This window comes from Lissotriton vulgaris, chromosome 4_1 (genome assembly GCF_964263255.1).
Source record: "Lissotriton vulgaris chromosome 4_1, aLisVul1.2, whole genome shotgun sequence".
NCBI classification, from domain to species: Eukaryota; Metazoa; Chordata; class Amphibia; order Caudata; family Salamandridae; genus Lissotriton; species Lissotriton vulgaris.
The window spans coordinates 1,302,398,127-1,302,423,957 of NC_141691.1; the positions used below are offsets into that span (position 1 = coordinate 1,302,398,127).

Below are 25,831 nucleotides of genomic sequence, written 5' to 3' on the forward strand. Positions count from 1 at the left end.
TTACTGGCAGTCCAGCTTATGAAGAAGTGCTAATGATAGTTAACCCGGGAGATTTGGAAAGCTTAATTTCAGAGGTTTACCATGAAGTTATAAAAATATAATATCAACATGAAGAAACTTATATGACTTTAAAAAAATTACAATACAAAAGAGATTTTCATACTTAGTGTTAGAACTTAGAACCATTAATGTTTTTTCCATGTGTTTTAGCAATAAATAACAATTCATCACCTATATGCAATTGATTCATTTAATCATTCTATCAGCTTCCCCTCAAAGGAAATATAGAGATACACATGATACAGAAGAAAATACATCTATTTTCAACATTAAAGGAGCATCAAGTATTGGCTTGGAGACGGATTGAAAGTATGTCCTTGGCATTTTTAACTTTATGCTCTGAAGACTAAACTAATAGGCTCACTAAATATATAGCATACTATTGAAGAAATAGCAGATGATGAAGTGCTACTGATTGTTAACCCGGGATAGTTGGAAAGCTTATATTCAGCTGTTTACATTCATACTATTTTTATATTTCATCAACAAGACAAAACAAAAATGACCTCAATAAATTGCAATAAATAAGAGATTTAGTTACTTGGCGTTAGAACTTAGAACCATTAATAGATATTTCAGGAGCTTTCAGAATAATAATTAATTCTACAACTATATCAAATGTATTCATCCAATCCTTCAAGCATCGTTTGATCCAAGGTGATAAACAGTCAAAAATGAGACACAAGAAAAATTAATCTTTTTTCAAACAATTAAACTTGGCCTGTACAGGGATCGAACCTGTGACCTTGGCGTTATTAGCACCACGCTCTAACCATCTGAGCTAACAGGCCATTTTGCACAAATTCCTGGAAGTCCAGCATATGAAGAAGCGCTAATGATAGTTAACCCGGGAGATTTGGAAAGCTTAATTTCGGAGGTGTACCATGAAGTTATAAATATAAATTATCAACATGAAGAAACTAATATGACTTTAGAAAAATTACAATACAAAAGAGATTTTCATACTTAGTGTTAGAACTTAGAACCATTAATGTTTTTTCCATGTGTTTTAGCAATAAATAACAATTCATCACCTATATGCAATTGATTCATCTAATCATTCTATCAGCTTCCCCTCAAAGGAAATATAGACATACACATTATACAGAAGAAAATACATCTATTTTCAAAATTAAAGGAGCATCACTTATTGGCTTGGAGACTGATTGAAAGTATGTACCTGGCATTTTTAACTTTATGCTCTAAAGACTAAACTAATAGGCTCACTAAATATATAGCATACTATTGAAAAAATAGCAGATGATGAAGTGCTACTGATTGTTAACCCGGGATAGTTGGAAAGCTTATATTCAGCTGTTTACATTCATACTATCTTTATATTTCATCAACAAGAAAAAACAAAAATGACCTCAATAAATTGCAATAAATAAGAGATTTAGTTACTTGGCGTACGAACTTAGAACCATTAATAGATATTTCAGGAGCTTTCAGAATAATAATTAATTCTACAACTATATCAAATGTATTCATCCAATCCTTCAAGCAGCGTTTCATCCAAGGTGATAAACAGTCAAAAATGAGACACAAGAGACATTTATCTTTTTACAATCAATTAAACTTGGCCTGTACAGGGATCGAACCTGTGACCTTGGCGTTATTAGCACCACGCTCTAACCATCTGAGCTAACAGGCCATTCTGCACAAATTACTGGAAGTCCAGCATATGAAGAAGTGCTAATGATAGTTAACCCGGGAGATTTGGAAAGCTTAATTTCAGAGGTTTACCATGAAGTTATAAAAATATAATATCAACATGAAGAAACTTATATGACTTTAAAAAAATTACAATACAAAAGAGATTTTCATACTTAGTGTTAGAACTTAGAACCATTAATGTTTTTTCCATGTGTTTTAGCAATAAATAACAATTCATCACCTATATGCAATTGATTCATCTAATCATTGTGTCAGCTTCCCCTCGAAGGAAATATAGACATACAAATGATACTGAAGAAAATACATCTATTTTCAACATTAAAGGAGCATCGAGTATTGGCTTAGAGACTGATTGAAAGTATGTTCTTGGCATTGTTAACTTTATGCTCTAAAGACTAAACTAATAGGCTCAATAAATATATAGCATACTATTGAAGAAATAGCAGATGATGAAGTGCTACCGATTGTTAACCCGGGATAGTTGGAAAGCTTATATTCAGCTGTTTACATTCATACTATCTTTATATTTCATCAACAAGACAAAACAAAAATGACCTCAATAAATTGCAATAAATAAGAGATTTAGTTACTTGGTGTTAGAACTTAGAACCATTAATAGATATTCCAGGAGCTTTCAGAATAATAATTAATTCTACAACTATATCAAATGTATTCATCCAATCCTTCAAGCATCGTTTGATCCAAGGTGATAAACAGTCAAAAATGAGACACAAGAAACATTTATCTTTTTACAATCAATTAAACTTGGCCTGTACAGGGATCGAACCTGTGACCTTGGCGTTATTAGCACCACGCTCTAACCATCTGAGCTAACAGGCCATTCTGCACAAATTACTGGCAGTCCAGCTTATGAAGAAGTGCTAATGATAGTTAACCCGGGAGATTTGGAAAGCTTAATTTCAGAGGTTTACCATGAAGTTATAAAAATATAATATCAACATGAAGAAACTTATATGACTAAAAAAATTACAATACAAAAGAGATTTTCATACTTAGTGTTAGAACTTAGAACCATTAATGTTTTTTCCATGTGTTTTAGCAATAAATAACAATTCATCACCTATATGCAATTGATTCATTTAATCATTCTATCAGCTTCCCCTCAAAGGAAATATAGAGATACACATGATACAGAAGAAAATACATCTATTTTCAACATTAAAGGAGCATCAAGTATTGGCTTGGAGACGGATTGAAAGTATGTCCTTGGCATTTTTAACTTTATGCTCTGAAGACTAAACTAATAGGCTCACTAAATATATAGCATACTATTGAAGAAATAGCAGATGATGAAGTGCTACTGATTGTTAACCCGGGATAGTTGGAAAGCTTATATTCAGCTGTTTACATTCATACTATTTTTATATTTCATCAACAAGACAAAACAAAAATGACCTCAATAAATTGCAATAAATAAGAGATTTAGTTACTTGGCGTTAGAACTTAGAACCATTAATAGATATTTCAGGAGCTTTCAGAATAATAATTAATTCTACAACTATATCAAATGTATTCATCCAATCCTTCAAGCATCGTTTGATCCAAGGTGATAAACAGTCAAAAATGAGACACAAGAAAAATTAATCTTTTTTCAAACAATTAAACTTGGCCTGTACAGGGATCGAACCTGTGACCTTGGCGTTATTAGCACCACGCTCTAACCATCTGAGCTAACAGGCCTGTCTGCACAAATTCCTGGAAGTCCAGCATATGAAGAAGTGCTAATGACAGTTAACCCGGGAGATTTGGAAAGCTTGATTTCGGAGGTTTACCATGAAGTTATAAATATATAATATCAACATGAAGAAACTAATATGACTTTAGAAAAATTACAATACAAAAGAGATTTTCATACTTAGTGTTAGAACTTAGAGCCATTAATGTTTTTTCCATGTGTTTTAGCAATAAATAACAATTCATCACCTATATGCAATTGATTCATCTAATCATTGTGTCAGCTTCCCCTCGAAGGAAATATAGACATACAAATGATACTGAAGAAAATACATCTATTTTCAACATTAAAGGAGCATCAAGTATTGGCTTAGAGACTGATTGAAAGTATGTTCTTGGCATTGTTAACTTTATGCTCTAAAGACTAAACTAATAGGCTCAATAAATATATAGCATACTATTGAAGAAATAGCAGATGATGAAGTGCTACTGATTGTTAACCCGGGATAGTTGGAAAGCTTATATTCAGCTGTTTACATTCATACTATTTTAATATTTCATCAACAAGACAAAACAAAAATGACCTCAATAAATTGCAATAAATAAGAGATTTAGTTACTTGGTGTTAGAACTTAGAACCATTAATAGATATTCCAGGAGCTTTCAGAATAATAATTAATTCTACAACTATATCAAATGTATTCATCCAATCCTTCAAGCAGCGTTTGATCCAAGGTGATAAACAGTCAAAAATGAGACACAAGAAAAATTTATCTTTTTACAAACAATTAAACTTGGCCTGTACAGGGATCGAACCTGTGACCTTGGCGTTATTAGCACCATGCTCTAACCATCTGAGCTAACAGGCCATTTTGCACAAATTACTGGAAGTCCAGCATATGAAGAAGTGCTAATGATAGTTAACCCGGGAGATTTGGAAAGCTTAATTTCAGAGGTTTACCATGAAGTTATAAATATATAATATCAACATGAAGAAACTTATATGACTTTAAAAAAATTAGAATTCAAAAGAGATTTTCATACTTAGTGTTAGAACTTAGAACCATTAATGTTTTTTCCATGTGTTTTAGCAATAAATAACAATTCATCACCTATATGCAATTGATTCATTTAATCATTCTATCAGCTTCCCCTCAAAGGAAATATAGAGATACACATGATACAGAAGAAAATACATCTATTTTCAACATTAAAGGAGCATCAAGTATTGGCTTGGAGACGAATTGAAAGTATGTCCTTGGCATTTTTAACTTTATGCTCTGAAGACTAAACTAATAGGCTCACTAAATATATAGACTACTATTGAAGAAATAGCAGATGATGAAGTGCTACTGATTGTTAACCCGGGATAGTTGGAAAGCTTATATTCAGCTGTTTACATTCATACTATTTTTATATTTCATCAACAAGACAAAACAAAAATGACCTCAATAAATTGCAATAAATAAGAGATTTAGTTACTTGGCGTTAGAACTTTGAACCATTAATAGATATTCCAGGAGCTTTCAGAATAATAATTAATTCTACAACTATATCAAATGTATTCATCCAATCCTTCAAGCAGCATTTGATCCAAGGTGATAAACAGTCAAAAATGAGACACAAGAAAAATTAATCTTTTTTCAAACAATTAAACTTGGCCTGTACAGGGATCGAACCTGTGACCTTGGCGTTATTAGCACCACGCTCTAAACATCTGAGCTAACAGGCCGGTCTGCACAAATTCCTGGAAGTCCAGCATATGAAGAAGTGCTAATGATAGTTAACCCGGGAGATTTGGAAAGCTTAATTTCGGAGGTTTACCATGAAGTTATAAATATATAATATCAACATGAAGAAACTAATATGACTTTAGAAAAATTACAATACAAAAGAGATTTTCATACTTAGTGTTAGAACTTAGAGCCATTAATGTTTTTTCCATGTGTTTTAGCAATAAATAACAATTCATCACCTATATGCAATTGATTCATCTAATCATTGTGTCAGCTTCCCCTCGAAGGAAATATAGACATACAAATGATACTGAAGAAAATACATCTATTTTCAACATTAAAGGAGCATCAAGTATTGGCTTAGAGACTGATTGAAAGTATGTTCTTGGCATTGTTAACTTTATGCTCTAAAGACTAAACTAATAGGCTCAATAAATATATAGCATACTATTGAAGAAATAGCAGATGATGAAGTGCTACCGATTGTTAACCCGGGATAGTTGGAAAGCTTATATTCAGCTGTTTACATTCATACTATCTTTATATTTCATCAACAAGACTAAACAAAAATGACCTCAATAAATTGCAATAAATAAGAGATTTAGTTACTTGGCGTTAGAACTTAGAGCCATTAATAGATATTTCAGGAGCTTTCAGAATAATAATTGATTCTACAACTATATCAAATGTATTCATCCAATCCTTCAAGCAGCGTTTGATCCAAGGTGATAAACAGTCAAAAATGAGACACAAGAAAAATTAATCTTTTTTCAAACAATTAAACTTGGCCCGTACAGGGATCGAACCTGTGACCTTGGCGTTATTAGCACCACGCTCTAACCATCTGAGCTAACAGGCCATTTTGCACAAATTCCTGGAAGTCCAGCATATGAAGAAGCGCTAATGATAGTTAACCCGGGAGATTTGGAAAGCTTAATTTCGGAGGTGTACCATGAAGTTATAAATATAAATTATCAACATGAAGAAACTAATATGACTTTAGAAAAATTACAATACAAAAGAGATTTTCATACTTAGTGTTAGAACTTAGAACCATTAATGTTTTTTCCATGTGTTTTAGCAATAAATAACAATTCATCACCTATATGCAATTGATTCATCTAATCATTCTATCAGCTTCCCCTCAAAGGAAATATAGACATACACATTATACAGAAGAAAATACATCTATTTTCAAAATTAAAGGAGCATCACTTATTGGCTTGGAGACTGATTGAAAGTATGTACCTGGCATTTTTAACTTTATGCTCTAAAGACTAAACTAATAGGCTCACTAAATATATAGCATACTATTGAAAAAATAGCAGATGATGAAGTGCTACTGATTGTTAACCCGGGATAGTTGGAAAGCTTATATTCAGCTGTTTACATTCATACTATCTTTATATTTCATCAACAAGAAAAAACAAAAATGACCTCAATAAATTGCAATAAATAAGAGATTTAGTTACTTGGCGTACGAACTTAGAACCATTAATAGATATTTCAGGAGCTTTCAGAATAATAATTAATTCTACAACTATATCAAATGTATTCATCCAATCCTTCAAGCAGCGTTTCATCCAAGGTGATAAACAGTCAAAAATGAGACACAAGAGACATTTATCTTTTTACAATCAATTAAACTTGGCCTGTACAGGGATCGAACCTGTGACCTTGGCGTTATTAGCACCACGCTCTAACCATCTGAGCTAACAGGCCATTCTGCACAAATTACTGGAAGTCCAGCATATGAAGAAGTGCTAATGATAGTTAACCCGGGAGATTTGGAAAGCTTAATTTCAGAGGTTTACCATGAAGTTATAAAAATATAATATCAACATGAAGAAACTTATATGACTTTAAAAAAATTACAATACAAAAGGGATTTTCATACTTAGTGTTAGAACTTAGAACCATTAATGTTTTTTCCATGTGTTTTAGCAATAAATAACAATTCATCACCTATATGCAATTGATTCATCTAATCATTGTGTCAGCTTCCCCTCGAAGGAAATATAGACATACAAATGATACTAAAGAAAATACATCTATTTTCAACATTAAAGGAGCATCGAGTATTGGCTTAGAGACTGATTGAAAGTATGTTCTTGGCATTGTTAACTTTATGCTCTAAAGACTAAACTAATAGGCTCAATAAATATATAGCATACTATTGAAGAAATAGCAGATGATGAAGTGCTACCGATTGTTAACCCGGGATAGTTGGAAAGCTTATATTCAGCTGTTTACATTCATACTATCTTTATATTTCATCAACAAGACAAAACAAAAATGACCTCAATAAATTGCAATAAATAAGAGATTTAGTTACTTGGTGTTAGAACTTAGAACCATTAATAGATATTCCAGGAGCTTTCAGAATAATAATTAATTCTACAACTATATCAAATGTATTCATCCAATCCTTCAAGCATCGTTTGATCCAAGGTGATAAACAGTCAAAAATGAGACACAAGAAAAATTAATCTTTTTTCAAACAATTAAACTTGGCCTGTACAGGGATCGAACCTGTGACCTTGGCGTTATTAGCACCACGCTCTAACCATCTGAGCTAACAGGCCGGTCTGCACAAATTCCTGGAAGTCCAGCATATGAAGAAGTGCTAATGATAGTTAACCCGGGAGATTTGGAAAGCTTAATTTCGGAGGTTTACCATGAAGTTATAAATATATAATATCAACATGAAGAAACTAATATGACTTTAGAAAAATTACAATACAAAAGAGATTTTCATACTTAGTGTTAGAACTTAGAGCCATTAATGTTTTTTCCATGTGTTTTAGCAATAAATAACAATTCATCACCTATATGCAATTGATTCATCTAATCATTGTGTCAGCTTCCCCTCGAAGGAAATATAGACATACAAATGATACTGAAGAAAATACATCTATTTTCAACATTAAAGGAGCATCAAGTATTGGCTTAGAGACTGATTGAAAGTATGTTCTTGGCATTGGTAACTTTATGCTCTAAAGACTAAACTAATAGGCTCAATAAATATATAGCATACTATTGAAGAAATAGCAGATGATGAAGTGCTACCGATTGTTAACCCGGGATAGTTGGAAAGCTTATATTCAGCTGTTTACATTCATACTATCTTTATATTTCATCAACAAGACAAAACAAAAATGACCTCAATAAATTTCAATAATTAAGAGATTTAGTTACTTGGCGTTAGAACTTAGAACCATTAATAGATATTCCAGGAGCTTTCAGAATAATAATTAATTCTACAACTATATCAAATGCATTCATCCAATCCTTCAAGCAGCGTTTGATCCACGGTGATAAACAGTCAAAAATGAGACACAAGAAAAATTAATCTTTTTTCAAACAATTAAACTTGGCCTTTACAGGGATCGAACCTGTGACCTTGGCGTTATTAGCACCACGCTCTAACCATCTGAGCTAACAGGCCATTTTGCACAAATTCCTGGAAGTCCAGCATATGAAGAAGTGCTAATGATAGTTAACCCGGGAGATTTGGAAAGCTTAATTTCGGAGGTGTACCATGAAGTTATAAATATAAATTATCAACATGAAGAAACTAATATGACTTTAGAAAAATTACAATACAAAAGAGATTTTCATACTTAGTGTTAGAACTTAGAGCCATTAATGTTTTTTCCATGTGTTTTAGCAATAAATAACAATTCATCACCTATATGCAATTGATTCATCTAATCATTGTGTCAGCTTCCCCTCGAAGGAAATATAGACATACAAATGATACTGAAGAAAATACATCTATTTTCAACATTAAAGGAGCATCAAGTATTGGCTTAGAGACTGATTGAAAGTATGTTCTTGGCATTGTTAACTTTATGCTCTAAAGACTAAACTAATAGGCTCAATAAATATATAGCATACTATTGAAGAAATTGCAGATGATGAAGTGCTACCGATTGTTAACCCGGGATAGTTGGAAAGCTTATATTCAGCTGTTTACATTCATACTATCTTTATATTTCATCAACAAGACAAAACAAAAATGACCTCAATAAATTTCAATAAATAAGAGATTTAGTTACTTGGCGTTAGAACTTAGAACCATTAATAGATATTCCAGGAGCTTTCAGAATAATAATTAATTCTACAACTATATCAAATGCATTCATCCAATCCTTCAAGCAGCGTTTGATCCAAGGTGATAAACAGTCAAAAATGAGACACAAGAAAAATTAATCTTTTTTCAAACAATTAAACTTGGCCTTTACAGGGATCGAACCTGTGACCTTGGCGTTATTAGCACCACGCTCTAACCATCTGAGCTAACAGGCCATTTTGCACAAGTTCCTGGAAGTCCAGCATATGAAGAAGTGCTAATGATAGTTAACCCGGGAGATTTGGAAAGCTTAATTTCGGAGGTTTACCATGAAGTTATAAATATATAATATCAACATGAAGAAACTAATATGACTTTAGAAAAATTACAATACAAAAGAGATTTTCATACTTAGTGTTAGAACTTAGAGCCATTAATGTTTTTTCCATGTGTTTTAGCAATAAATAACAATTCATCACCTATATGCAATTGATTCATCTAATCATTGTGTCAGCTTCCCCTCGAAGGAAATATAGACATACAAATGATACTGAAGAAAATACATCTATTTTCAACATTAAAGGAGCATCAAGTATTGGCTTAGAGACTGATTGAAAGTATGTTCTTGGCATTGTTAACTTTATGCTCTAAAGACTAAACTAATAGGCTCAATAAATATATAGCATACTATTGAAGAAATAGCAGATGATGAAGTGCTACCGATTGTTAACCCGGGATAGTTGGAAAGCTTATATTCAGCTGTTTACATTCATACTATCTTTATATTTCATCAACAAGACAAAACAAAAATGACCTCAATAAATTTCAATAAATAAGAGATTTAGTTACTTGGCGTTAGAACTTAGAACCATTAATAGATATTCCAGGAGCTTTCAGAATAATAATTAATTCTACAACTATATCAAATGCATTCATCCAATCCTTCAAGCAGCGTTTGATCCAAGGTGATAAACAGTCAAAAATGAGACACAAGAAAAATTATTCTTTTTTCAAACAATTAAACTTGGCCTTTACAGGGATCGAACCTGTGACCTTGGCGTTATTAGCACCACGCTCTAACCATCTGAGCTAACAGGCCGGTCTGCACAAATTCCTGGAAGTCCAGCATATGAAGAAGTGCTAATGATAGTTAACCCGGGAGATTTGGAAAGCTTAATTTCGGAGGTTTACCATGAAGTTATAAATATATAATATCAACATGAAGAAACTAATATGACTTTAGAAAAATTACAATACAAAAGAGATTTTCATACTTAGTGTTAGAACTTAGAGCCATTAATGTTTTTTCCATGTGTTTTAGCAATAAATAACAATTCATCACCTATATGCAATTGATTCATCTAATCATTGTGTCAGCTTCCCCTCGAAGGAAATATAGACATACAAATGATACTGAAGAAAATACATCTATTTTCAACATTAAAGGAGCATCAAGTATTGGCTTAGAGACTGATTGAAAGTATGTTCTTGGCATTGTTAACTTTATGCTCTAAAGACTAAACTAATAGGCTCAATAAATATATAGCATACTATTGAAGAAATAGCAGATGATGAAGTGCTACCGATTGTTAACCCGGGATAGTTGGAAAGCTTATATTCAGCTGTTTACATTCATACTATCTTTATATTTCATCAACAAGACAAAACAAAAATGACCTCAATAAATTTCAATAATTAAGAGATTTAGTTACTTGGCGTTAGAACTTAGAACCATTAATAGATATTCCAGGAGCTTTCAGAATAATAATTAATTCTACAACTATATCAAATGCATTCATCCAATCCTTCAAGCAGCGTTTGATCCACGGTGATAAACAGTCAAAAATGAGACACAAGAAAAATTAATCTTTTTTCAAACAATTAAACTTGGCCTTTACAGGGATCGAACCTGTGACCTTGGCGTTATTAGCACCACGCTCTAACCATCTGAGCTAACAGGCCATTTTGCACAAATTCCTGGAAGTCCAGCATATGAAGAAGTGCTAATGATAGTTAACCCGGGAGATTTGGAAAGCTTAATTTCGGAGGTGTACCATGAAGTTATAAATATAAATTATCAACATGAAGAAACTAATATGACTTTAGAAAAATTACAATACAAAAGAGATTTTCATACTTAGTGTTAGAACTTAGAACCATTAATGTTTTTTCCATGTGTTTTAGCAATAAATAACAATTCATCACCTATATGCAATTGATTCATCTAATCATTCTATCAGCTTCCCCTCAAAGGAAATATAGACATACACATTATACAGAAGAAAATACATCTATTTTCAACATTAAAGGAGCATCACTTATTGGCTTGGAGACTGATTGAAAGTATGTCCTTGGCATTTTTAACTTTATGCTCTAAAGACTAAACTAATAGGCTCACTAAATATATAGCATACTATTGAAGAAATAGCAGATGATGAAGTGCTACTGATTGTTAACCCGGGATAGTTGGAAAGCTTATATTCAGCTGTTTACATTCATACTATCTTTATATTTCATCAACAAGACAAAACAAAAATGACCTCAATAAATTGCAATAAATAAGAGATTTAGTTACTTGGCGTTAGAACTTAGAACCAATTATAGATATTCCAGGAGCTTTCAGAATGATAATTAATTCTACAACTATATCAAATGTATTCATCCAATCCTTCAAGTAGCTTTTGATCCAAGGTGATAAACAGTCAAAAATGAGACACAAGAAAAATGTATCTTTTTACAAACAATTAAACTTGGCCTGTACAGGGATCGAACCTGTGACCTTGGCGTTATTAGGACCACGCTCTAACCATCTGAGCTAACAGGCCGGTCTTCACAAATTCCTGGAAGTCCAGCATATGAAGAAGTGCTAATGATAGTTAACCCGGGAGATTTGGAAAGCTTAATTTCGGAGGTTTACCATGAAGTTATAAATATATGATATCAACATAAAGAAACTAATATGACTTTAGAAAAATTACAATACAAAAGAGATTTTCATACTTAGTGTTAGAACTTAGAGCCATTAATGTTTTTCCATGTGTTTTAGCAATAAATAACAATTCATCACCTATATGCAATTGATTCATCTAATCATTGTGTCAGCTTCCCCTCGAAGGAAATATAGACATACAAATGATACTGAAGAAAATACATCTATTTTCAACATTAAAGGAGCATCAAGTATTGGCTTAGAGACTGACTGAAAGAATGTTCTTGGCATTGTTAACTTTATGCTCTAAAGACTAAACTAATAGGCTCAATAAATATATAGCATACTATTGAAGAAATAGCAGATGATGAAGTGCTACCGATTGTTAACCCGGGATAGTTGGAAAGCTTATATTCAGCTGTTTACATTCATACTATCTTTATATTTCATCAACAAGACAAAACAAAAATGACCTCAATAAATTGCAATAAATAAGAGATTTAGTTACTTGGCGTTAGAACTTAGAACCATTAATAGATATTCCAGGAGCTTTCAGAATAATAATTAATTCTACAACTATATCAAATGCATTCATCCAATCCTTCAAGCAGCGTTTGATCCAAGGTGATAAACAGTCAAAAATGAGACACAAGAAAAATTAATCTTTTTTCAAACAATTAAACTTGGCCTGTACAGGGATCGAACCTGTGACCTTGGCGTTATTAGCACCACGCTCTAACCATCTGAGCTAACAGGCCATTTTGCACAAATTCCTGGAAGTCCAGCATATGAAGAAGTGCTAATGATAGTTAACCCGGGAGATTTGGAAAGCTTAATTTCAGAGGTGTACCATGAAGTTATAAATATAAATTATCAACATGAAGAAACTAATATGACTTTAGAAAAATTACAATACAAAAGAGATTTTCATACTTAGTGTTAGAACTTAGAACCATTAATGTTTTTTCCATGTGTTTTAGCAATAAATAACAATTCATCACCTATATGCAATTGATTCATCTAAACATTCTATCAGCTTCCCCTCAAAGGAAATATAGACATACACATTATACAGAAGAAAAGACATCTATTTTCAACAATAAAGGAGCATCAAGTATTGGCTTGGAGACTGATTGAAAGTATGTCCTTGGCATTTTGAACTTTATGTTCTACAGACTAAACTAATAGGCTCAATAAATACATAGCATACTATTGAAGAAATAGCAGATGATGAAGTGCTACCGATTGTTAACCCGGGATAGTTGGAAAGCTTATATTCAGCTGTTTACATTCATACTATCTTTATATTTCATCAACAAGACAAAACAAAAATGACCTCAATAAATTGCAATAAATAAGAGATTTAGTTACTTGGCGTTAGAACTTAGAACCAATTATAGATATTCCAGGAGCTTTCAGAATAATAATTAATTCTACAACTATATCAAATGTATTCATCCAATCCTTCAAGTAGCTTTTGATCCATGGTGATAAACAGTCAAAAATGAGACACAAGAAAAATTAATCTTTTTACAAACAATTAAACTTGGCCTGTACAGGGATCGAACCTGTGACCTTGGCGTTATTAGCACCACGCTCTAACCATCTGAGCTAACAGGCCGTTTTGCACAAATTCCTGGAAGTCCAGCATATGAAGAAGTGCTAATGATAGTTAACCCGGGAGATTTGGAAAGCTTAATTTCAGAGGTTTACCATGAAGTTATACTTATATAATATCAACATGAAGAAACTAATATGACTTTAAAAAATTACAATACAAAAGAGATTTTCATACTTAGTGTTAGAACTTAGAACCATTAATGTTTCTTCCATGTGTTTTAGCAATAAATAACAACCATCTGAGCTAACAGGCCATTTTGCACAAATACCTGGAAGTCGAGCATATGAAGAAGTGCTAATGATAGTTAACCCGGGAGATTTGGAAAGCTTAATTTCAGAGGTGTACCATGAAGTTATAAATATAAATTATCAACATGAAGAAACTAATATGACTTTAGAAAAATTACAATACAAAAGAGATTTTCATACTTAGTGTTAGAACTTAGAACCATTAATGTTTTTCCATGTGTTTTAGCAATAAATAACAATTCATTACCTATATGCAATTGATTCATTTAATCATTCTATCAGCTTCCCCTCAAAGGAAATATAGAGATACACATGATACAGAAGAAAATACATCTATTTTCAACATTACAGGAGCATCAAGTATTGGCTTGGAGACTGATTGAAAGTATGTCCTTGGCATTTTTAACTTTATGCTCTAAAGACTAAACTAATAGGCTCACTAAATATATAGCATACTATTGAAGAAATAGCAGATGATGAAGTGCTACTGATTGTTAACCCGGGATAGTTGGAAAGCTTATATTCAGCTGTTTACATTCATACTATCTTTATATTTCATCAACAAGACAAAACAAAAATGACCTCAATAAATTGCAATAAATAAGAGATTTAGTTACTTGGCGTTAGAACTTAGAAACAATTATAGATATTCCAGGAGCTTTCAGAATGATAATTAATTCTACAACTATATCAAATGTATTCATCCAATCCTTCAAGTAGCTTTTGATCCAAGGTGATAAACAGTCAAAAATGAGACACAAGAAAAATGTATCTTTTTACAAACAATTAAACTTGGCCTGTACAGGGATCGAACCTGTGACCTTGGCGTTAATAGCACCACGCTCTAACCATCTGAGCTAACAGGCCGTTTTGCACATAATCCTGGAAGTCCAGCATATGAATATTAAAGTTATGAATATATAATATCAACATGAAGAAACTTATATGACTTTAAAAAATTACAATACAAAAGAGATTTTCATACTTAGTGTTAGAACTTAGAACCATTAATGTTTTTTCCATGTGTTTTAGCAATAAATACCAATTCATCACCTATATGCAATTGATTTATTTAATCATTCTATCAGCTTCCCCTCAAAGGAAATATAGAGATACACATGATACAGAAGAAAATACATCTATTTTCAACATTAAAGGAGCATCAAGTATTGGCTTGGAGACGGATTGAAAGTATGTCCTTGGCATTTTTAACTTTATGCTCTGAAGACTAAACTAATAGGCTCACTAAATATATAGCATACTATTGAAGAAATAGCAGATGATGAAGTGCTACTGATTGTTAACCCGGGATAGTTGGAAAGCTTATATTCAGCTGTTTACATTCATACTATTTTTATATTTCATCAACAAGACAAAACAAAAATGACCTCAATAAATTGCAATAAATAAGAGATTTAGTTACTTGGTGTAAGAATTTAGAACCATTAATAGATATTCCAGGAGCTTTCAGAATAATAATTAATTCTACAACTATATCAAATGTATTCATCCAATCCTTCAAGCATCGTTTGATCCAAGGTGATAAACAGTCAAAAATGAGACACAAGAAAAATTAATCTTTTTTCAAACAATTAAACTTGGCCTGTACAGGGATCGAACCTGTGACCTTGGCGTTATTAGCACCACGCTCTAACCATCTGAGCTAACAGGCCGGTCTGCACAAATTCCTGGAAGTCCAGCATATGAAGAAGTGCTAATGATAGTTAACCTGGGAGATTTGGAAAGCTTAATTTCGGAGGTTTAGCATGAAGTTATAAATATATAATATCAACATGAAGAAACTAATATGACTTTAGAAAAATTACAATACAAAAGAGATTTTCATACTTAGTGTTAGAACTTAGAGCCAATTAATGTTTTTTCCATGTGTTTTAGCAATAAATAACAATTCATCATCTATATGCAATTGATTCATCTAATCATTGTGTCAGCTTCCCCTCGAAGGAAATATAGACATACAAATGATACTGAAGAAAATACATCTATTTTCAACATTAAAGGAGCATCAAGTATTGGCTTAGAGACTGATTGAAAGTATGTTCTTGGCATTGTTAACTTTATGCTCTAAAGACTAAACTAATAGGCTGAATAAATATATAGCATACTATTGAAGAAATAGCAGATGATGAAGTGCTACCGATTGTTAACCCGGGATAGTTGGAAAGCTTATATTCAGCTGTTTACATTCATACTATCTTTATATTTCATCAACAAGACAAAACAAAAATGACCTCAATAAATTGCAATAAATAAGAGATTTAGTTACTTGGCGTTAGAACTTAGAACCATTAATAAATATTCCAGGAGCTTTCAGAATAATAATTAATTCTACAACTATATCAAATGTATTCATCCAATCCTTCAAGCAGCATTTGATCCAAGGTGATAAACAGTCAAATATGAGACACAAGAAAAATTAATCTATTTACAAACAATTAAACTTGGCCTGTACAGGGATCAAACCTGTGACCTTGGCGTTATTAGCACCACGCTCTAACCATCTGAGCTAACAGGCCGTTTTGCACAAACTCCTGGAAGTCCAGCATATGAAGAAGTGTTAATGATAGTTAACCCGGGAGATTTGGAAGGCTTAATTTCAGAGGTGTACCATGAAGTTATAAATATAAATTATCAACATGAAGAAACTAATATGACTTTAGAAAAATTACAATACAAAAGAGATTTTCATACTTAGTGTTAGAACTTAGAACCATTAATGTTTTTTCCATGTGTTTTAGCAATAAATAACAATTCATCACCTATATGCAATTGATTCATTTAATCATTCTATCAGCTTCCCCTCAAAGGAAATATAGAGATACACATGACACAGAAGAAAATACATCTATTTTCAACATTAAAGGAGCATCAAGTATTGGCTTGGAGACTGATTGAAAGTATGTCCCTGGCATTTTTAACTTTATGCTCTAAAGACTAAACTAATAGGCTCACTAAATATATAGCATACTATTGAAGAAATAGCAGATGATGAAGTGCTACTGATTGTTAACCCGGGATAGTTGGAAAGCTTATATTCAGCTGTTTACATTCATACTATCTTTATATTTCATCAACAAGACAAAACAAAAATGACCTCAATAAATTGCAATAAATAAGAGATTTAGTTACTTGGCGTTAGAACTTAGAACCAATTATAGATATTCCAGGAGCTTTCAGAATGATAATTAATTCTACAACTATATCAAATGTATTAATCCAATCCTTCAAGTAGCTTTTGATCCAAGGTGATAAACAGTCAAAAATGAGACACAAGAAAAATGTATCTTTTTACAAACAATTAAACTTGGCCTGTACAGGGATCGAACCTGTGACCTTGGCGTTATTAGCACCTCGCTCTAACCATCTGAGCTAACAGGCCGTTTTGCACATAATCCTGGAAGTCCAGCATATGAAGAAGTGCTAATGATAGTTAACCCGGGAGATTTGGAAAGCTTAATTTCAGAGGTTTACCATGAAGTTATAAATATACAATATCAACATGAAGAAACTAATATGACTTTAAAAAAATTACAATACAAAAGACATTTTCATACTTAGTGTTAGAACTTAGAACCATTAATGTTTTTCCATGTGTTTTAGCAATAAATAACAATTCATCACCTATATGCAATTGAATCATCTAATCATTCTATCAGCTTCCCCTCAAAGGAAATATAGACATACACATGATACAGAAGAAAATACATCTATTTTCAACATTAAAGGAGCATCAAGTATTGGCTTGGAGACTGTTTGAAAGTATGTCCTTGGCATTTTTAACATTATGCTCTAAAGACTAAACTAATAGGCTCAATAAATATATAGCATACTATTGAAGAAATAGCAGATGATGAAGTTCTACCGATTGTTAACCCGGGATAGTTGGAAAGCTTATATTCAGCTGTTTACATTCATACTATCTTTATATTTCATCAACAAGACAAAACAAAAATGACCTCAATGAATTGCAATAAATAAGAGATTTAGTTACTTGGCGTTAGAACTTAGAACCATTAATAGATATTTCAGGAGCTTTCAGAATAATAATTAATTCTACAACTATATCAAATGTATTCATCCAATCCTTCAAGAAGCGTTTGATCCAAGGTGATAAACAGTCAAAAATGAGACACAAGAAAAATGTATCTTTTTACAAATAATTAAACTTGGCCTGTACAGGGATCGAACCTGTGACCTTGGCGTTATTAGCACCATGCTCTAACCATCTGAGCTAACAGGCCATTTTGCACAATTTACTGGAAGTCCAGCATATGAAGAAGTGCTAATGATAGTTAACCCGGGAGATTTGGAAAGCTTAATTTCAGAGGTTTACCATGAAGTTATAAATATATAATATCAACATGAAGAAACTTATATGACTTTAAAAAAATTACAATACAAAAGAGATTTTCATACTTAGTGTTAGAACTTAGAACCATTAATGTTTTTTCCATGTGTTTTAGCAATAAATAACAATTCATCACCTATATGCAATTGATTCATTTAATCATTCTATCAGCTTCCCCTCAAAGGAAATATAGAGATACACATGATACAGAAGAAAATACATCTATTTTCAACATTAAAGGAGCATCAAGTATTGGCTTGGAGACGGATTGAAAGTATGTCCTTGGCATTTTTAACTTTATGCTCTGAAGACTAAACTAATAGGCTCACTAAATATATAGCATACTATTGAAGAAATAGCAGATGATGAAGTGCTACTGATTGTTAACCCGGGATAGTTGGAAAGCTTATATTCAGCTGTTTACATTCATACTATTTTAATATTTCATCAACAAGACAAAACAAAAATGACCTCAATAAATTGCAATAAATAAGAGATTTAGTTACTTGGTGTTAGAACTTAGAACCATTAATAGATATTCCAGGAGCTTTCAGAATAATAATTAATTCTACAACTATATCAAATGTATTCATCCAATCCTTCAAGCAGCGTTTGATCCAAGGTGATAAACAGTCAAAAATGAGACACAAGAAAAATTTATCTTTTTACAAACAATTAAACTTGGCCTGTACAGGGATCGAACCTGTGACCTTGGCGTTATTAGCACCATGCTCTAACCATCTGAGCTAACAGGCCATTTTGCACAAATTACTGGAAGTCCAGCATATGAAGAAGTGCTAATGATAGTTAACCCGGGAGATTTGGAAAGCTTAATTTCAGAGGTTTACCATGAAGTTATAAATATATAATATCAACATGAAGAAACTTATATGACTTTAAAAAAATTAGAATACAAAAGAGATTTTCATACTTAGTGTTAGAACTTAGAACCATTAATGTTTTTTCCATGTGTTTTAGCAATAAATAACAATTCATCACCTATATGCAATTGATTCATTTAATCATTCTATCAGCTTCCCCTCAAAGGAAATATAGAGATACACATGATACAGAAGAAAATACATCTATTTTCAACATTAAAGGAGCATCAAGTATTGGCTTGGAGACGAATTGAAAGTATGTCCTTGGCATTTTTAACTTTATGCTCTGAAGACTAAACTAATAGGCTCACTAAATATATAGAATACTATTGAAGAAATAGCAGATGATGAAGTGCTACTGATTGTTAACCCGGGATAGTTGGAAAGCTTATATTCAGCTGTTTACATTCATACTATTTTTATATTTCATCAACAAGACAAAACAAAAATGACCTCAATAAATTGCAATAAATAAGAGATTTAGTTACTTGGCGTTAGAACTTTGAACCATTAATAGATATTCCAGGAGCTTTCAGAATAATAATTAATTCTACAACTATATCAAATGTATTCATCCAATCCTTCAAGCAGCATTTGATCCAAGGTGATAAACAGTCAAAAATGAGACACAAGAAAAATTAATCTTTTTTCAAACAATTAAACTTGGCCTGTACAGGGATCGAACCTGTGACCTTGGCGTTATTAGCACCACGCTCTAAACATCTGAGCTAACAGGCCGGTCTGCACAAATTCCTGGAAGTCCAGCATATGAAGAAGTGCTAATGATAGTTAACCCGGGAGATTTGGAAAGCTTAATTTCGGAGGTTTACCATGAAGTTATAAATATATAATATCAACATGAAGAAACTAATATGACTTTAGAAAAATTACAATACAAAAGAGATTTTCATACTTAGTGTTAGAACTTAGAGCCATTAATGTTTTTTCCATGTGTTTTAGCAATAAATAACAATTCATCACCTATATGCAATTGATTCATCTAATCATTGTGTCAGCTTCCCCTCGAAGGAAATATAGACATACAAATGATACTGAAGAAAATACATCTATTTTCAACATTAAAGGAGCATCAAGTATTGGCTTAGAGACTGATTGAAAGTATGTTCTTGGCATTGTTAACTTTATGCTCTAAAGACTAAACTAATAGGCTCAATAAATATATAGCATACTATTGAAGAAATAGCAGATGATGAAGTGCTACCGATTGTTAACCCGGGATAGTTGGAAAGCTTATATTCAGCTGTTTACATTCATACTATCTTTATATTTCATCAACAAGACTAAACAAAAATGACCTCAATAAATTGCAATAAATAAGAGATTTAGTTACTTGGCGTTAGAACTTAGAGCCATTAATAGATATTTCAGGAGCTTTCAGAATAATAATTGATTCTACAACTATATCAAATGTATTCATCCAATCCTTCAAGCAGCGTTTGATCCAAGGTGATAAACAGTCAAAAATGAGACACAAGAAAAATTAATCTTTTTTCAAACAATTAAACTTGGCCCGTACAGGGATCGAACCTGTGACCTTGGCGTTATTAGCACCACGCTCTAACCATCTGAGCTAACAGGCCATTTTGCACAAATTCCTGGAAGTCCAGCATATGAAGAAGCGCTAATGATAGTTAACCCGAGAGATTTGGAAAGCTTAATTTCGGAGGTGTACCATGAAGTTATAAATATAAATTATCAACATGAAGAAACTAATATGACTTTAGAAAAATTACAATACAAAAGAGATTTTCATACTTAGTGTTAGAACTTAGAACCATTAATGTTTTTTCCATGTGTTTTAGCAATAAATAACAATTCATCACCTATATGCAATTGATTCATCTAATCATTCTATCAGCTTCCCCTCAAAGGAAATATAGACATACACATTATACAGAAGAAAATACATCTATTTTCAAAATTAAAGGAGCATCACTTATTGGCTTGGAGACTGATTGAAAGTATGTACCTGGCATTTTTAACTTTATGCTCTAAAGACTAAACTAATAGGCTCACTAAATATATAGCATACTATTGAAAATAGCAGATGATGAAGTGCTACTGATTGTTAACCCGGGATAGTTGGAAAGCTTATATTCAGCTGTTTACATTCATACTATCTTTATATTTCATCAACAAGAAAAAACAAAAATGACCTCAATAAATTGCAATAAATAAGAGATTTAGTTACTTGGCGTACGAACTTAGAACCATTAATAGATATTTCAGGAGCTTTCAGAATAATAATTAATTCTACAACTATATCAAATGTATTCATCCAATCCTTCAAGCAGCGTTTCATCCAAGGTGATAAACAGTCAAAAATGAGACACAAGAGACATTTATCTTTTTACAATCAATTAAACTTGGCCTGTACAGGGATCGAACCTGTGACCTTGGCGTTATTAGCACCACGCTCTAACCATCTGAGCTAACAGGCCATTCTGCACAAATTACTGGAAGTCCAGCATATGAAGAAGTGCTAATGATAGTTAACCCGGGAGATTTGGAAAGCTTAATTTCAGAGGTTTACCATGAAGTTATAAATATATAATATCAACATGAAGCAACTTATATGACTTTAAAAAAATTACAATACAAAAGGGATTTTCATACTTAGTGTTAGAACTTAGAACCATTAATGTTTTTTCCATGTGTTTTAGCAATAAATAACAATTCATCACCTATATGCAATTGATTCATCTAATCATTGTGTCAGCTTCCCCTCGAAGGAAATATAGACATACAAATGATACTGAAGAAAATACATCTATTTTCAACATTAAAGGAGCATCAAGTATTGGCTTAGAGACTGATTGAAAGTATGTTCTTGGCATTGTTAACTTTATGCTCTAAAGACTAAACTAATAGGCTCAATAAATATATAGCATACTATTGAAGAAATAGCAGATGATGAAGTGCTACCGATTGTTAACCCGGGATAGTTGGAAAGCTTATATTCAGCTGTTTACATTCATACTATCTTTATATTTCATCAACAAGACAAAACAAAAATGACCTCAATAAATTTCAATAATTAAGAGATTTAGTTACTTGGCGTTAGAACTTAGAACCATTAATAGATATTCCAGGAGCTTTCAGAATAATAATTAATTCTACAACTATATCAAATGCATTCATCCAATCTTTCAAGCAGCGTTTGATCCACGGTGATAAACAGTCAAAAATGAGACACAAGAAAAATTAATCTTTTTTCAAACAATTAAACTTGGCCTTTACAGGGATCGAACCTGTGACCTTGGCGTTATTAGCACCACGCTCTAACCATCTGAGCTAACAGGCCATTTTGCACAAATTCCTGGAAGTCCAGCATATGAAGAAGTGCTAATGATAGTTAACCCGGGAGATTTGGAAAGCTTAATTTCGGAGGTGTACCATGAAGTTATAAATATAAATTATCAACATGAAGAAACTAATATGACTTTAGAAAAATTACAATACAAAAGAGATTTTCATACTTAGTGTTAGAACTTAGAACCATTAATGTTTTTTCCATGTGTTTTAGCAATAAATAACAATTCATCACCTATATGCAATTGATTCATCTAATCATTCTATCAGCTTCCCCTCAAAGGAAATATAGACATACACATTATACAGAAGAAAATACATCTATTTTCAACATTAAAGGAGCATCACTTATTGGCTTGGAGACTGATTGAAAGTATGTCCTTGGCATTTTTAACTTTATGCTCTAAAGACTAAACTAATAGGCTCACTAAATATATAGCATACTATTGAAGAAATAGCAGATGATGAAGTGCTACTGATTGTTAACCCGGGATAGTTGGAAAGCTTATATTCAGCTGTTTACATTCATACTATCTTTATATTTCATCAACAAGACAAAACAAAAATGACCTCAATAAATTGCAATAAATAAGAGATTTAGTTACTTGGCGTTAGAACTTAGAACCAATTATAGATATTCCAGGAGCTTTCAGAATGATAATTAATTCTACAACTATATCAAATGTATTCATCCAATCCTTCAAGTAGCTTTTGATCCAAGGTGATAAACAGTCAAAAATGAGACACAAGAAAAATGTATCTTTTTACAAACAATTAAACTTGGCCTGTACAGGGATCGAACCTGTGACCTTGGCGTTATTAGGACCACGCTCTAACCATCTGAGCTAACAGGCCGGTCTTCACAAATTCCTGGAAGTCCAGCATATGAAGAAGTGCTAATGATAGTTAACCCGGGAGATTTGGAAAGCTTAATTTCGGAGGTTTACCATGAAGTTATAAATATATGATATCAACATGAAGAAACTAATATGACTTTAGAAAAATTACAATACAAAAGAGATTTTCATACTTAGTGTTAGAACTTAGAGCCATTAATGTTTTTCCATGTGTTTTAGCAATAAATAACAATTCATCACCTATATGCAATTGATTCATCTAATCATTGTGTCAGCTTCCCCTCGAAGGAAATATAGACATACAAATGATACTGAAGAAAATACATCTATTTTCAACATTAAAGGAGCATCAAGTATTGGCTTAGAGACTGACTGAAAGTATGTTCTTGGCATTGTTAACTTTATGCTCTAAAGACTAAACTAATAGGCTCAATAAATATATAGCATACTATTGAAGAAATAGCAGATGATGAAGTGCTACCGATTGTTAACCCGGGATAGTTGGAAAGCTTATATTCAGCTGTTTACATTCATACTATTTTTATATTTCATCAACAAGACAAAACAAAAATGACCTCAATAAATTGCAATAAATAAGAGATTTAGTTACTTGGTGTTAGAATTTAGAACCATTAATAGATATTCCAGGAGCTTTCAGAATAATAATTAATTCTACAACTATATCAAATGTATTCATCCAATCCTTCAAGCATCGTTTGATCCAAGGTGATAAACAGTCAAAAATGAGACACAAGAAAAATTAATCTTTTTTCAAACAATTAAACTTGGCCTGTACAGGGATCGAACCTGTGACCTTGGCGTTATTAGCACCACGCTCTAACCATCTGAGCTAACAGGCCGGTCTGCACAAATTCCTGGAAGTCCAGCATATGAAGAAGTGCTAATGATAGTTAACCTGGGAGATTTGGAAAGCTTAATTTCGGAGGTTTAGCATGAAGTTATAAATATATAATATCAACATGAAGAAACTAATATGACTTTAGAAAAATTACAATACAAAAGAGATTTTCATACTTAGTGTTAGAACTTAGAGCCAATTAATGTTTTTTCCATGTGTTTTAGCAATAAATAACAATTCATCATCTATATGCAATTGATTCATCTAATCATTGTGTCAGCTTCCCCTCGAAGGAAATATAGACATACAAATGATACTGAAGAAAATACATCTATTTTCAACATTAAAGGAGCATCAAGTATTGGCTTAGAGACTGATTGAAAGTATGTTCTTGGCATTGTTAACTTTATGCTCTAAAGACTAAACTAATAGGCTGAATAAATATATAGCATACTATTGAAGAAATAGCAGATGATGAAGTGCTACCGATTGTTAACCCGGGATAGTTGGAAAGCTTATATTCAGCTGTTTACATTCATACTATCTTTATATTTCATCAACAAGACAAAACAAAAATGACCTCAATAAATTGCAATAAATAAGAGATTTAGTTACTTGGCGTTAGAACTTAGAACCATTAATAAATATTCCAGGAGCTTTCAGAATAATAATTAATTCTACAACTATATCAAATGTATTCATCCAATCCTTCAAGCAGCATTTGATCCAAGGTGATAAACAGTCAAATATGAGACACAAGAAAAATTAATCTATTTACAAACAATTAAACTTGGCCTGTACAGGGATCAAACCTGTGACCTTGGCGTTATTAGCACCACGCTCTAACCATCTGAGCTAACAGGCCGTTTTGCACAAACTCCTGGAAGTCCAGCATATGAAGAAGTGTTAATGATAGTTAACCCGGGAGATTTGGAAAGCTTAATTTCAGAGGTGTACCATGAAGTTATAAATATAAATTATCAACATGAAGAAACTAATATGACTTTAGAAAAATTACAATACAAAAGAGATTTTCATACTTAGTGTTAGAACTTAGAACCATTAATGTTTTTTCCATGTGTTTTAGCAATAAATAACAATTCATCACCTATATGCAATTGATTCATTTAATCATTCTATCAGCTTCCCCTCAAAGGAAATATAGAGATACACATGACACAGAAGAAAATACATCTATTTTCAACATTAAAGGAGCATCAAGTATTGGCTTGGAGACTGATTGAAAGTATGTCCCTGGCATTTTTAACTTTATGCTCTAAAGACTAAACTAATAGGCTCACTAAATATATAGCATACTATTGAAGAAATAGCAGATGATGAAGTGCTACTGATTGTTAACCCGGGATAGTTGGAAAGCTTATATTCAGCTGTTTACATTCATACTATCTTTATATTTCATCAACAAGACAAAACAAAAATGACCTCAATAAATTGCAATAAATAAGAGATTTAGTTACTTGGCGTTAGAAC

General features: G+C 32.1%; 15 non-coding genes across 15 annotated transcripts; all 15 read right to left on the reverse strand.

Annotated features, from left to right (window-relative positions):
* Positions 1-777: 777 nt before the first annotated feature.
* TRNAI-AAU (transfer RNA isoleucine (anticodon AAU)) lies at positions 778-851 on the reverse strand. Its single transcript has one exon. It is a non-coding gene; the product is annotated as a tRNA-Ile (tRNA).
* Positions 852-1,640: 789 nt separating this feature from the next.
* TRNAI-AAU (transfer RNA isoleucine (anticodon AAU)) lies at positions 1,641-1,714 on the reverse strand. The gene has a single exon. It is a non-coding gene; the product is annotated as a tRNA-Ile (tRNA).
* Positions 1,715-2,503: 789 nt separating this feature from the next.
* TRNAI-AAU (transfer RNA isoleucine (anticodon AAU)) lies at positions 2,504-2,577 on the reverse strand. The gene has a single exon. It is a non-coding gene; the product is annotated as a tRNA-Ile (tRNA).
* A 787-nt stretch (positions 2,578-3,364) lies between these two features.
* TRNAI-AAU (transfer RNA isoleucine (anticodon AAU)) lies at positions 3,365-3,438 on the reverse strand. The gene has a single exon. It is a non-coding gene; the product is annotated as a tRNA-Ile (tRNA).
* A 789-nt stretch (positions 3,439-4,227) lies between these two features.
* TRNAI-AAU (transfer RNA isoleucine (anticodon AAU)) lies at positions 4,228-4,301 on the reverse strand. Its single transcript has one exon. It is a non-coding gene; the product is annotated as a tRNA-Ile (tRNA).
* A 2,515-nt stretch (positions 4,302-6,816) lies between these two features.
* Positions 6,817-6,890, reverse strand: TRNAI-AAU (transfer RNA isoleucine (anticodon AAU)). The gene has a single exon. It is a non-coding gene; the product is annotated as a tRNA-Ile (tRNA).
* A 789-nt stretch (positions 6,891-7,679) lies between these two features.
* TRNAI-AAU (transfer RNA isoleucine (anticodon AAU)) lies at positions 7,680-7,753 on the reverse strand. The gene has a single exon. It is a non-coding gene; the product is annotated as a tRNA-Ile (tRNA).
* A 5,103-nt stretch (positions 7,754-12,856) lies between these two features.
* On the reverse strand, positions 12,857-12,930 carry TRNAI-AAU (transfer RNA isoleucine (anticodon AAU)). The gene has a single exon. It is a non-coding gene; the product is annotated as a tRNA-Ile (tRNA).
* Positions 12,931-13,719: 789 nt separating this feature from the next.
* Positions 13,720-13,793, reverse strand: TRNAI-AAU (transfer RNA isoleucine (anticodon AAU)). The gene has a single exon. It is a non-coding gene; the product is annotated as a tRNA-Ile (tRNA).
* Positions 13,794-14,834: 1,041 nt separating this feature from the next.
* On the reverse strand, positions 14,835-14,908 carry TRNAN-AUU (transfer RNA asparagine (anticodon AUU)). The gene has a single exon. It is a non-coding gene; the product is annotated as a tRNA-Asn (tRNA).
* A 732-nt stretch (positions 14,909-15,640) lies between these two features.
* On the reverse strand, positions 15,641-15,714 carry TRNAI-AAU (transfer RNA isoleucine (anticodon AAU)). Its single transcript has one exon. It is a non-coding gene; the product is annotated as a tRNA-Ile (tRNA).
* A 2,515-nt stretch (positions 15,715-18,229) lies between these two features.
* TRNAI-AAU (transfer RNA isoleucine (anticodon AAU)) lies at positions 18,230-18,303 on the reverse strand. Its single transcript has one exon. It is a non-coding gene; the product is annotated as a tRNA-Ile (tRNA).
* A 789-nt stretch (positions 18,304-19,092) lies between these two features.
* On the reverse strand, positions 19,093-19,166 carry TRNAI-AAU (transfer RNA isoleucine (anticodon AAU)). Its single transcript has one exon. It is a non-coding gene; the product is annotated as a tRNA-Ile (tRNA).
* Positions 19,167-21,679: 2,513 nt separating this feature from the next.
* On the reverse strand, positions 21,680-21,753 carry TRNAI-AAU (transfer RNA isoleucine (anticodon AAU)). The gene has a single exon. It is a non-coding gene; the product is annotated as a tRNA-Ile (tRNA).
* A 2,514-nt stretch (positions 21,754-24,267) lies between these two features.
* On the reverse strand, positions 24,268-24,341 carry TRNAI-AAU (transfer RNA isoleucine (anticodon AAU)). The gene has a single exon. It is a non-coding gene; the product is annotated as a tRNA-Ile (tRNA).
* Between the last annotated feature and the right edge of the window lie 1,490 nt (positions 24,342-25,831).